At 47.7% G+C, this 12,473-nt stretch overlaps 1 pseudogene across 1 annotated transcript; it reads right to left on the bottom strand.

The window, feature by feature from the left end:
* Window positions 1-6,624: 6,624 nt before the first annotated feature.
* Window positions 6,625-11,818, bottom strand: LOC125410676 (protein BTG1 pseudogene; annotated as a pseudogene). Its single transcript, XR_015000236.2, has 6 exons — window positions 11,711-11,818; window positions 11,031-11,159; window positions 10,096-10,224; window positions 9,857-9,957; window positions 8,258-8,401; window positions 6,625-7,444 (listed from the first exon to the last, which is right to left on the bottom strand). The product of XR_015000236.2 is annotated as a protein BTG1 pseudogene (transcript).
* Window positions 11,819-12,473: the final 655 nt, after the last annotated feature.

Raw genomic sequence — 12,473 nt, forward strand, 5'->3', positions numbered from 1 at the left:
AACCGGCCTTGGCCCATAACCATACTGATGAATATTTTGCTTATCACCATAGATCCTTCATCTGGCGAAGGATGGCGATACAGACAGAGACCCACATTGGAGCACCGGACTGAGCCCCCCAAGGTTCAAATGAGGAGCAGAAGGACGAAGAAAATGAAAAAGGAAATAAGGACTGCGAGGGATGCTATCACCCACTGATACAAGGGGACGGATCTAATGAGAGTTTACCAAGGCCAGTTGGACTGGGACTGAACGAGCATGTGATCCAACCAGATTCTCTGAATGTGGCCGGATTCTCTGAATGTGGCTGGCCAGGAGTCTTTCTGAAAAGCCATTGACTATGATACTAGGACTTGTTTCCTCTGCATATACTGGATTTTGGGGATCCAGTCTGTTTGGATACTCACCTTCCTGGACCTGGAAGGGGGGGGGGAACTTGAACTTCCCACAGGGCAGGAAACCCTGACTGCCCTAAGGGACGAAGAGGGAGGAGGAGAGGGAGTGGAGGGAGTGGGAGGGTGTTGGGAAGAGGGGCGGAAATGGAAACTTTTATAATTTAATAAAATTACTTTCAAAAAAAAAAAAGAATGTCCTGGGAGTGAGAGGCTTCTGGTAACACACTAAACTGGGCTGAAGTGTTGGGCCTGCTAGCAGAGTGTTATTGAGAGTATTAGTAATGCAGAGGAGTAGAAAAGTTTGGACTCTCACCAGGCTGGAAGGGTGCATAATGTAATTGACTCCAGCTAGGCCAGGAAGTGTGAGGACGGCTTAGGCATGAAAGGATCATGGTAACTCACCATGCTTGCTTGACTCTTGTGCAAGTTGTACAAGAAAGGCTAAGTGTGGCTAAGTGTGGCACTCTGAGGGTTTTTGTGAGATGGTGGCATCTTAATTAATCATTCTGTTGTGCTTTTCAGAGCTCTGACTGACTTAAACTAGGCCTGAGATTCTGAGAAGTGGGCTGGATGGGGGTGGGAAAGGGTGGTCTTGAATTGTAATCAGGGTAACCTGGTGAGTGAATAGCTCAGCTCCAGCTATGCCTGAGAGTATGGAGATGCCTCCTGATGGCAAATATCTGGGTGACCTCTAGGCAGATCTATTTATTTATACGTATTTTTAAAATTTCATACAACACATTTTGATCATTTTCTTTACCTCTCCCAACTATTTCCAGAACTTCATCTCTCTACACACTCAACTTTATGATCTGCCTGTTTCTCAAAACAATCAAATAAGAATATGAAAACCTCCTAAATATGAAAATACAAGGCCAAAACAACAATTCAAAAAAATGTACAGAAAACGATGGAGTATATTTTGTGTTGGCTAACTATTCCTGGGCATGGGACTTTGCCATGGATCATGGTTGATAAACTCAGAGTCACTCCATTAGAAAAAGATGGATTTTCTCTTTAGAGAAAATGGGTTTTCTCTTTCCCAGTGGGTATCAATTCTAAATAACTTCTTGGTCAGCGGTGGAACTCTGTGCTCCTAAGCTCTGACTTGGTCTGGTTTGAACTTGTGCAGGTCTTGTTCCTGCTGTCAGAGACTCTGTCAGTTCCTATGTGCATCAGCCACATTGTACCTGGAAGACACTGGTTCCTTGACGTCATCTGCCATCTCCCGCTGGCTCTTATGTCTTCTTATGTCTCCTTATCCACCATGGATGCCAACCCTAGGAAGATCTTGTACTCAGGCTTTGTGACTCAGTCTTGGCCTGGGAGTGTGGGGGAGTGAAGTGTATGGGAACTTGGAAGCCCTCACTAGGTTGCACTGATGGGCAAGATGCTGGACCACAGCTAGGCCAGGGAGTGTGGGGATCCATAGACATGTAGGCAAGGAAAGTCCAGATCACTGACTAATCTATGCCCACGAGCAGGCAACTTGACCCTAGCTTGCATTAACAATGTCTGGATGGAAAGGGAGGAAGGTCTGGGTCATTCATAGGCAGGCCTGGAATGCTGTGCTTTTCTGAGCAGAAACAGAGGAGTAGATTGGGGTGGGTGCAGAGGGAGAGTGGGCGAGGGACTGGGAGAGAAGGAGGGAGGGGAAACTGCAGTCAGGATGTAAAAATAATTAATGAATTTAAAAAACAAGCCCAAATACTCAGCCTATGAGGGACTCAGACCTTCATCCTTTATTATCTCCACATTAACAGAGTTATATTGGGTTAAGCTGCCTGCTTACCAGTTTACTCTGGCAAGTGATCCACATTAGGCCTTCCCCCATTTTATATATATATCTCAATCAAAGTCCAAGGCTAGTTGGGTGATGTAGATTACCCCTACCAGCTCTGCATGTGAGTTCCTAATAGCTACCCACCCTCTCTCTCCCTAATATAGCTTGGTTCATCAAACTGTTTCCTCTCTTAGCCTGAAGAGAGTTCAAGGCCCTGCATGTTCCCTACTCATACTTTGAGGCCTAACCTGGGTTGCATAGCCTGTACGTCTGTCCAACTTGTGGAGAGACCTGGACCCTTATACTTCCAGGACTTATTAGTATGCCCTGGGGGCGGGGGCAGGGTCTTGATGTCTCAGGAGCTTGACATTTTGGGTAAGCTTGTTACTGTTTTGGGCGCTTGTTACTGTTAGGCCTTGTAGAATTAGTATGATGTAGAAGGACAGGACTTTGATCACTCACCAGTCTGGGTTTGTGCCTAGGCTACTTGACCCCAGCTGGTACAGGAGGGCAGGGTTCTGTATCACTCACTGGGCTGTGCTGGTCAGCAATTGGCTTCATCTGAACTAGGCCTGGGAGCGTTAGGAAGGCCCTGGAGGGGAGTCCTAAACATCAAGCAGACTGGCCTGGTGCTCACTCTGTGTGAACAGATAGTGGCTTCTGACTGTGAGGATAGCTGAGGCAGGAGGAGATCTTGGGTAACTGCTCTGCTTGTGACAGATAAGCCGCCTAGCCAGAGTAAATCCCTGGAGTGAGGACTGTCAAGGAGAAGGAAGTCTTGATCACTGGCTGGGATGCACTAGTAAGTAGGCTGCTTGCACCCAGCAGGTCTCAGGACTGTTAGGCTGATGGAAAGGCCTGGGGTCAGATCGCTTACCAGGTTAAGCTGGTGAGTAGAAAGCTCTTCCTGGGAGTATAGGGATGGCAGGGGAAGGCATAGATGGAGCTAGAGCTGGGAGTGTGCTAATTGTGCAGATGGGTGGGCTTATGGCCTAGCCTGGAGGGTACGCACCTTGGCTCAAACCAGGCATGGGAGTGGGAGGACACTGTGTAAGAGGAGAGTCTTCGTTACTTACCAGGATGAGCTGGTGTCTGGGCGGCTTGACCAATGCCTGAGACTATGGGGATGTTTCAGGGACATAGTCTGGGTCATTTACCAGGCTTCACTGTTCAGGGACCCGCTTGACCAAACTAGTTCTGGGAAAGTTTTGCAGAAGGTGCTGGAGTGTGAGCCTTGATCACCCACAGGGCTGGGGTTTCACTTAAGCTGTGTGTACCAATCTAGGCCTATCAGCGTGAGGAAGATGTGGAAGAGAGAGTCTAGACTGCGACGGTACTTAGGGCATTCACTTCTTTCCTCTGGTGTCTACGCTGCCTGACCTCAACCAGCCCTAGAATTGTTTCTATGCTAGGGAAGTGTGGAATCCGGGGTCACTCATCTCTTTGGGTTGGTACAGTCTGCTCATTATCATGAGACCACAGCTAGACTGAGTAGCTGCAGGAAGGCAGAGGTCTGGCTCACAGTGGAGGTTTGCCTGCTCTGAGAACCGCCTGAGTAGAACTATGGTTCGGGGTATGGGGATGGTGCTGGATGGCAGCCTTAATTCCTTACCAAGAGACACATGTCCTGAGGATGTCATGACATCCTGGAAGTGTAAGGATCCAGGTCTCTCCACAAGTTGGATAGACGTACAGGCATTGTTACATTGACATTTTTTTTCTCCAGTTGTGCTTGGTTCTACAGTAGGTCTCTGGGTCATCCAGCCTGTGAATTCTGGTGCTCCAGGCAGTATTGAGGGTGGTCTCATTCTCGTAGCATGGGTCTTAGGCTGGACCAGTCATTGGCTGGCCACTCCCTCAATCTCTAGGCCACCCTTACCCAGCACATGCTGGTGAATCAACAGGATTTTAAATCACTCATAAAACGGAGTTGGTGGACAAACTGCTTAACCTCGGGTAGGCCTGAGATATAAGGATGATTCGAGAGAAAATATCTTCAATATCAACAACCTGGCTAGTGTCCAGGCTGCTTGACCTTAGCTGGTCCTAGAACTTCAGAAATGACATAGGACTGCAGGGTCTAAATTATGCACCAGGCTGTGTCCGTTGGCTTTATTCTTGACCTGAACTAGACTTGGAGATCTGAGCAGGTTACTTTACTATAAGTCTGCATCAGTCACAGGGCTAGGATATTGTTCAGATTATATAGTCCAAGCTAGACCTGCGAGCGTGAGTATAAGATGGCAGGTAGGGACACTGGACACTTAGTATTGTGCCCTAACACCCATGCTGTGTGACACAATCTTGGCCCATGAGTGTGAGGAACAGGTGAGTGTGAAGATAGGTGATGACATTGGATGCTTACAGACGGGGCTCATGGACAATCAGCTGGACCACAGATATGCCATGAGCATGAGGATGCTTGGTCCCTGAGCAGCAGTCAACTTTACTCCAGCCAGGCCTGGGACTGTGAGCGCGAAACAGGTTGGCAAAAGTCTTCCCTCTAAGATCTGTCTTTTACATGGTCTTTGTGAACTGAGATAGGGAGATTGTGGTAACAAAAGGCATGGTTGTGGGTGTCTCACAAGGATGAGCAGCTGCATCATGTGCCTGGTAATTTTCCGTAGGCCACAACTCTGAGCTGATAAGAGAGGAGAGGGGATTCACTATCGGATTAAACTGAGGAACAATCTGCTTGTTCCAAACGGCACCTTGGGGTTAGAATTTTGTACAGATAGGGAGAGTCTTGAATTTTAATCAGGATGGACTGGAGCACAGGCTGCTTCACTCATGACAGGCCTGGAAATGTGAAGATGTCCTCAGTGTACAGGTTCAGAGTACAGGTTAGGGAACCCAAGCAAGGCCTTGGGGCATTATTCTGATACCAGCAGAATAATCTACTGTGTGGTCACTAGGTTAGGATGGTACACAATCTGATTGGCTACAATTAGGCCAGGGAGTATGAGGATGTTTTGCACAGGAGAGATTCTTAGGAACTCACAGCGTTGGTCTGTTAGGCAAGCTGTGTGGCACCAGCTAAATCGAAGCAGTGTTAGGATGGTGTGGGAAGGCATGGTCTTCATCACTCACCATTCTGGGCTGCTGCCCAGGTTGTTTCATCCCAAGTTGGCACACAATTGTAGGGATGGTAACATGGAGGAGGGTTCTGTGCCTTGCACCGGACGAGGCAGGCCCACAAACTACTTCATCCAAACTAGGCCTTACCATCTGAGGAAAGCACTGAAGGGTGCTTCTTGACAACTCACTAGGCTGGGCTGTTCATCAGACTGGGAAGATGAGATAGAAAAGGCGTGTGGAGAATTTGGTCACTCACTCAGGTAGCCTGCTGTACTGACTGCCTGGGGTCCTGAGATCACTTACTAGCCTGATCTGGTGCATGATGGCAGGGGCCTGGGTTTCACAGTTGGTTGTTTGCCCCAAACAAGACCCAGGAAGTTCAAGATGATGGCGGAAACCCACGTCTTGATACTTCACCAGGTTGAGTTTTAGTATAGCTGGTAGGAGCCAAGCTAGGCCTGGGGATGTTAATAGAACAGGATACATGACTGAGCTCTCCTCAGACTGGAATGCTGTGCGGTTAGTCCAGGGAGTGTGTGTATGGCTCTGACAGGTGAGACTCTTGAGAACTTACTACTGGGCTGGAGGGGCAGCCAGTATGATACCAGGTAGGCCTGTCAAGTACATTATTCTGGACTGGCATCATGAAATCGCACATTGTTAAAGATTTAACTTAGGATGTATAAGCTAATTACGTGGAAATCATTTCTCATCCAAAATATAGAAATCTTTCAATAGACATGGACTGTACAAAAGTATACAAGTTCAAAATTTACCAAATAAATGGTGACTAACCAAAGCTCATCTTTCACCCCACTAAGGAAAAGGAAAGTTACAAACTTGACCTCCGCTCTTTAAAAATGGGACATTTACTCGGTCTTAGAAAACCGCAAAAGGCAGTGTCTTTTAAAGAGTCCTTTAAAAGTCTGCTACTAAGGAACATTGTGCTCACTTGCTACTTTCAAAGCCAAAAAGTCAAACAAAACCAGGTCCTTTCATTCCCCATTATACGACCTGGATTTTCTTTATGTACATTTAGTCAAGAGCTACGGGAAGCACTTGATGTGACGTTTCCTCTAATTTCATGCTCACATGATTGAGCTTTCTTACTAAATGGCCAAAAAAGTTATTGAGAGCATTCAAGTGTAGTCGTGCAAAACCCCTCAAAAGATCGATTGTGAAAGACGGTTTGTTGAGACATAGATTTAGGGGATGAATAGAGAGACGTGTCCGTTCTAACAAAGGGCCCAGGTTTGGTTCCCAGCACCCTCAGGGAATCCACCTCCACATTCTGACTCCTCACGGCACACTACGCAAGCGGCATGCAGACATACATTCAACAAATCAGTCAGACACATAAATGGAAGATTAAATTAAACATACTTTTTTTTTCTTAAAGGAACAGATGTGACAATATAGTTATAAAGTCTGGGTAAAACTGGGACCAACATTTGACTTCACTATCTTGCAAATAAAGTGATTTTATCCTTGACTCACAGGCTAGAAACTCATCAAATGGTGCTGTCCAAACTATAGCAAAGTCGCTTAAAAATATTACCTCTCTACAATCTTATTTTGTGCTGGGTCTTCAGAGCTTAAATTCTAAAATCCACCCCAAGAGAATCACACCCAAAACAAAAATCATATTTATCCATCCATTAGAAGATTACCCGTCCGTCGACTGTATTGACTATACCTTGACCCCATACAGTCATTATATTGTAGGTTTGAAATGGGATTGGTCTTCGCCAGAGAATTTCCTCCCTGTAGCCCATTCTGCTGTATAGCATTTGCTGTTCGGTGATGCTTTGAAAACCATCTCTTTCTGGCAAAGACTCATACAGCACACAGATGGAGCCATCCTCTCCAATGCGGTAGGACACTTCATAGGGGTCAACCCAGAGTGTAAGTTCACATGGGAGAAACCTGAACAACTCTTGGTTGCTCAGACCAATCCGCTGGGCTGCCTGTCCAATGAGAGGATCCATCTTATGGTTGATGCGAATGCACCTGTAGCCAGAACCCTTGCAGGGCTCCTCTGGGAACCAGTGGTGTTTGTAATGTTCTGCCAGCAGCTCCTGCAGACTCTGGCTGAAGGTACGCAGCTGTTGTTCGCTCCTGACTCCCTTGATGCTGAGGAAGCTGGAGATGAATTCCACAGCGGCACAGATTTCTCCTATCATGGCGACTGCAAGGGTACAGAAGGGATGCCGGGAGTGGCAGAGAGCTCAGCAGTGTGGTGCTGAACGGAGAGTGGCCACCCCACGCTTCTGCCTGGTGGTCTAGAGAAAGCTATGCCACGAGGCAGTTACTAACTCTGGGGGGCTTTTTACAAAACATTTCTTTCAGAGGAAAGCAGTCATAGTGCAGGGAAGAGACGAGAGGAGAGAGAGACAGCCTGGCCACACCACTTTGACCTCTGTAGCCACCTCCGTAGCCACCTCTATCACTAGCTTGGAAGCCTCCAAGCACCGCAAGAGTTGTATTTCCAATTTTGAGAGGCAAAATTATGTACATTCTTAAAGGCACATTATGCTTAAACGGGATGAGCACAGGGCTTAACACATGGAGTACATATCTTGTCCTGTGAGTGTACGGAAGTGAAAAGCACTCGCTAGATGGTGCTGATGGGAAAGCTGTCTGACCAGCACTGGGAAGGGCATATGGGGATGGTGCGGGAGTAGATCTCCTTGATTACTAATACAGGGCTGTTTCTCCACAGCCTACTTAATCTCGACCAGTACTGAGTGGGTTTTGTTGTTGGGGAGAGCTTAGTCTTGATCACACACCAGGGTAAGCTAATGAACAAATATTTTCGTCCGACTTCACGCTGGGACTGTGTGGTTAGCACAAAAGGATGTAGCCCAAGCTATGCCTGGGATTGTGTAAATGTTGCAGCTAGGCAGGGTTATGGGTGAGTCGACAGGCCAAGATTGGCTTGTAAGTGCTGCGATCCTAGCTACGGTGTACAGTGTGCAAGGGCAGGGTCTTTATCACTTACCAGTTAGGACTGCGGAGTTGTTCCCTCACCCAGCTGGGCCTTGGTCACTCAAGATGCTGGTTTGGGGGCAGGCTATATGACAGAAGCTAGAACTGCGAGGGTTCATATGCCAGCAGCAGAATTGGATCTCCAGGTCTCAGCAGGCTGGAATGGTACAGAGTCTTATTGGCCTGAGCTAGAAAACAGTGTCTTAGGTGGTCAGGGTCTTAGGATCTTAACAGTCAGGAGTAGTGCCCAGACTGTTTGACTCTATCTAGGAATAGATACATGATAATGGTGCATGTAGGCAGGTTTCTGTATCCCTCACTAGACTGGGTTAAGTCTAAGTTAGGCCTCAATATGTGAATGATGTGGTATTACAATGTCTTGATAATTCAACAGTCTGACTTAGTGTCCTGGCTGATTGACCCCAGATGTGTTGGGGACTGTAGAGTTGGTCCAACAAGAGCTGGGTCTTAGTCACTCAGTAGACAGAATTGCCCTGGGATCTGCTTGAATCCAACTAGCGGTGGGAGTGTGACTAAGGCATTGTATGGGGATTTCTTGGTGACTGACCAGACTCTGCTGTTGGTCAGGCTCTAGGAACAAAAGCCAGGCCTGTGAGGATGACAAAGACAGGATACTGGGCTCTTGTTCATCTGTGCTCATAAACAAGTTGCTAGAGCTCAGCTAGGCCTGGACGTGTGAGGACTGGGTGGTACAAAAGGCTCGTAATCCCCGAGGGAGAGCTACTGCTGCCCACGCTGTTTGTTGTAAACATGTCTAGGATTGTTAGGCTCATGAGAGGGTCTGGTATTGGTTATATTGGTGAACCCAGGGTACACCAGTGGGTAGGTGACTTAGTCCCATACAGCTCTGTGACTATGGAGATGACAATGGAAGACAGAGTTCAGGGACACAGAAGATGGCTTGGGTGCAGGCTATGTGGCTTGTGATAGCCCCGGTAGTGTGGGACTGTTGTACAATAGCAGGGTTCTCTGTCACTCACCAGTCTTGTCTGGTACACATATGCTTGGGATTCTAAGATCACTTTCTAGTCTAGGGTGAGGCAGGAGGACAACATTCTGGGACACTAACCAGGTTTGACAGGCTCGTATGCTCCTTGCCCTGAATTAGGCCAAGGAGTATGAGGATGGGGCATGAGGGCAGGGTCTTTCTCCCTCACCAGGACAGGTACCCAGGCTGCTGCAGTCATTCTAGGCCTGGGGATGTGGTGATGTTCTTTGAGCACAGAGGTCTATGTTCTTGAAAGTACAGGGGTCTGGATCCTTCCCCAGGCTGGGCTAGAGTTCAGCCATTGCTACTAAAGCTGTCACAGAGTATTAGTGCCACACCGAGAGGTCAGGATCTCAAGTCCTACCGGACTAGTATGACGGACAATCTGAGTCCATAGGTCAGGTTTGTGAGGGTGGTGATAGCCAGTGAGGTTTATAGGAACTCACCAGGCTTTGTGACCACTGCTAGGCCTGGTAGTGTGACTATGAAGGGCAGGTGCAGAAGCTTGATCTTTCCGCAGTTTGTCCTGGCCCTCGAGCTGCTTAGACCCTGCTGACCTTGGACTCTGGGGTTGACATTGAGCACAGTGGCTGGGATACTCACCAGGAAGTGCTGGTCAGTGATCTGCTTGACCTGAGGGAGGAAGCTGCTCAAAGAGGAACCCTAGTCACTCATCTTGGTCAGGTTGTATGAGCCAAGGTAACCTGTGATCATGAGGAGGGTACATGAGAGAAGGTCTTGATCACTAGGCCACTCATGTCTCCTCTGGTGGCAATATTGCAGGTTCCAAACAGCTCATGGAATCATTAGGGTATGGGGTGTCCAAGGTCTTGGCCACTTACCAGAGTAAGCTGGGGAGGAGGCAACTTGATCCTAGGTTGACCATGAACTGTGCGGATAGCCCAGTAGGATGAAGTGTAGGTATCTCATCAGCTGAGATTTTTCTAGACTTTTTTAAAGCCAAGATAGTCCTGGAAATGTAGCAGTGGTGGGAAAGAGCAGGGTCAGGGCCATACACCTGGTTGGGCTGGTCTGAAATCTGCCTGTACTTGTGAGTCCACTGCCTAGTCTGAACAGGTGCAACAGGGCATGGGTCTGTGATTTGGGAATAGGCAAAGGAGTATCAATACAGCTGTGACAAGTAAGGGTCTTGGGTGAACAGGGAGCTGCTTGAGTGGGACTATGCCTGGAAATGTGAGGACTGTCCTGGAGGCCAGGCTGGCTATTCAACCCCACAAAAGGGACCCGGGACTGTGGTGGATGCCCTAGAATTGCAAGGGTCTGGGTCATGTACCAGTATGGGCTGGTCAGTGAGCAGCTTCAGCAAAAATAGGCCTGGTAGTATAAAGATGATATAATGTGAGGTTAGGGTACAGGTTCTGAAATCCAAGCTAGATCCAGGAATATTAGTAGGAAAGCTGGGATGGGAAATATTCTGATTGGTCCCAGCTTATTCAGGAACTGAGATGGCTCAGGCAGGTAAGATTCATATGAACTCACCATGCTGAACTGGTGTGCAGGTTATGTGATGCCAGCTTTGTGACACCAGCTAGGCATTAGGTAGTGCAGAGAATGGTGTAGAGTACAAGGTCTTGATCTCGTCACCTGCTAGCCAGGCTTCATGGCCCCTGCTGTGGCTAGGAGTATGGCGATGGCCAGGAGACCAGCAAGGCTCATGGCATTCAACGAGGTTGGGATCGTGACTGCAGTATGCCTCAAACTATGTCCACAAGTGTGAGGACTGAATGGGAAAGCAGGTAGGGTCTTGATCACTTACCACTCTGGTCAGGTATCCAGGCTCCTTGGTACCAGCTGGGCCAAAGATTGTGGATGGCAGGGAAGGAGTTCACAGGTGAGGGTCACTCTACTTTTGTTGATCTGCTTGACCTGAGCTAGGTCTGGGAGTCTGAGGAAAGTACTAGAGTGGATTTTTAGGTCACTCACCAGGTGGGGATGTTGCTCTAGCTCTATGAGTGTTTGTTATAGGCAGGTGGGGATGTTAGATACTCAGTAAAGTGGCCCAGTACACTGTCTTCCTGGAATCATGTGTTCACTCCCTAGTCTGAACTGTTACAAGAGGGCAGGGGTCTGGGTCACTAGGCCTGATTGGTCAATGAACTGCTTGACCCAAACTTGGCCTGAGTTTCTTAGGATGGTTCAGCAAGACGAAGTTTTGATCCTACCCTAGGCTGGGTTGGCATGCAGACTGTTCAAACCAAGCCTATTTAGGCCAGGGAGTTCTAGAAGGACACCCCAGGATAAGATCTTGAGCTCTCACAAGGCTGAGATGATGTGCAGTCTAATAGATCCCAGTGGGCCAGGGAGTACGAGAATGGCTCTGGCTGTCAATGTCCTGTGAGTTCCCCATTGTGGAACACCAGCCTTGCCTGGCAGTATAACACAATGTGTAACACTAGCTGGGCTTGGCAGTGTGAGGATGAGTCCTTAGTTACTCACCAGTCTGGGCTGGTACCCGCCTGCTTTACATGAGTGTCGTTATGGTGAGGATGGGTGGGGTTCTGTGTAACTCTCCAGGCTAGACTGGTACACAGACCACTTCCTGCTATGACATCACTGCTTAGTCAGATGTGGTGGGGGAGGGGTAGGAGGGGAGAGTTCTGTATCATCTGACTCAGGAATGTGATGATGTTGAGGGTTGCCTAGACTCTTTCACCTAACTTACACATGAGACTATGAGGAATATTCTGGAATAGCTCCTGGGTCACTGTCAGTTTTCCATTAAGGGTTAAAATAAATTTTCCCTGTATTTGATCTTTCTCTAATAAAGCTTTTTTCATGGAAAAAGCTGAGGAATATATCTTTCATGATAGTTTTACAAGGGAAGCTTTACTTTACTGATCCAGCCTAGCACACAGATATTATCAACCTATATGCTATAGTGCTTAGGATGTAAAAGCTGACTGAATGAGTTAGCTGTGTGGCAGATTAAGTACATGGCTTTTTTAATACTCTCAAGGCATGTTATTATTGTTGTTATTGTTACTGTTTTGTTTTTTGAGGCAAGGCTTCTTTGTGTAGCTCTGCCTATACTGGGACTCACTCTGTAGACCAAGCTGGCCTCGAATTTAGAGATCTGCTCAAGGCATATTAGTAACTTTATTTCAAGGCCAAGCAAGAAGGTTGTTTTCAGAAATAGGTATTGCAATGGTTCATGGGCGGGCCAGCAGAGGGTGTGTGGAACCCTGGGCTCAAGAACCAG

Source organism: Myodes glareolus, chromosome X (genome assembly GCF_982192425.1).
Source record: "Myodes glareolus chromosome X, mMyoGla1.1, whole genome shotgun sequence".
Classification (NCBI taxonomy): Eukaryota; Metazoa; Chordata; class Mammalia; order Rodentia; family Cricetidae; genus Myodes; species Myodes glareolus.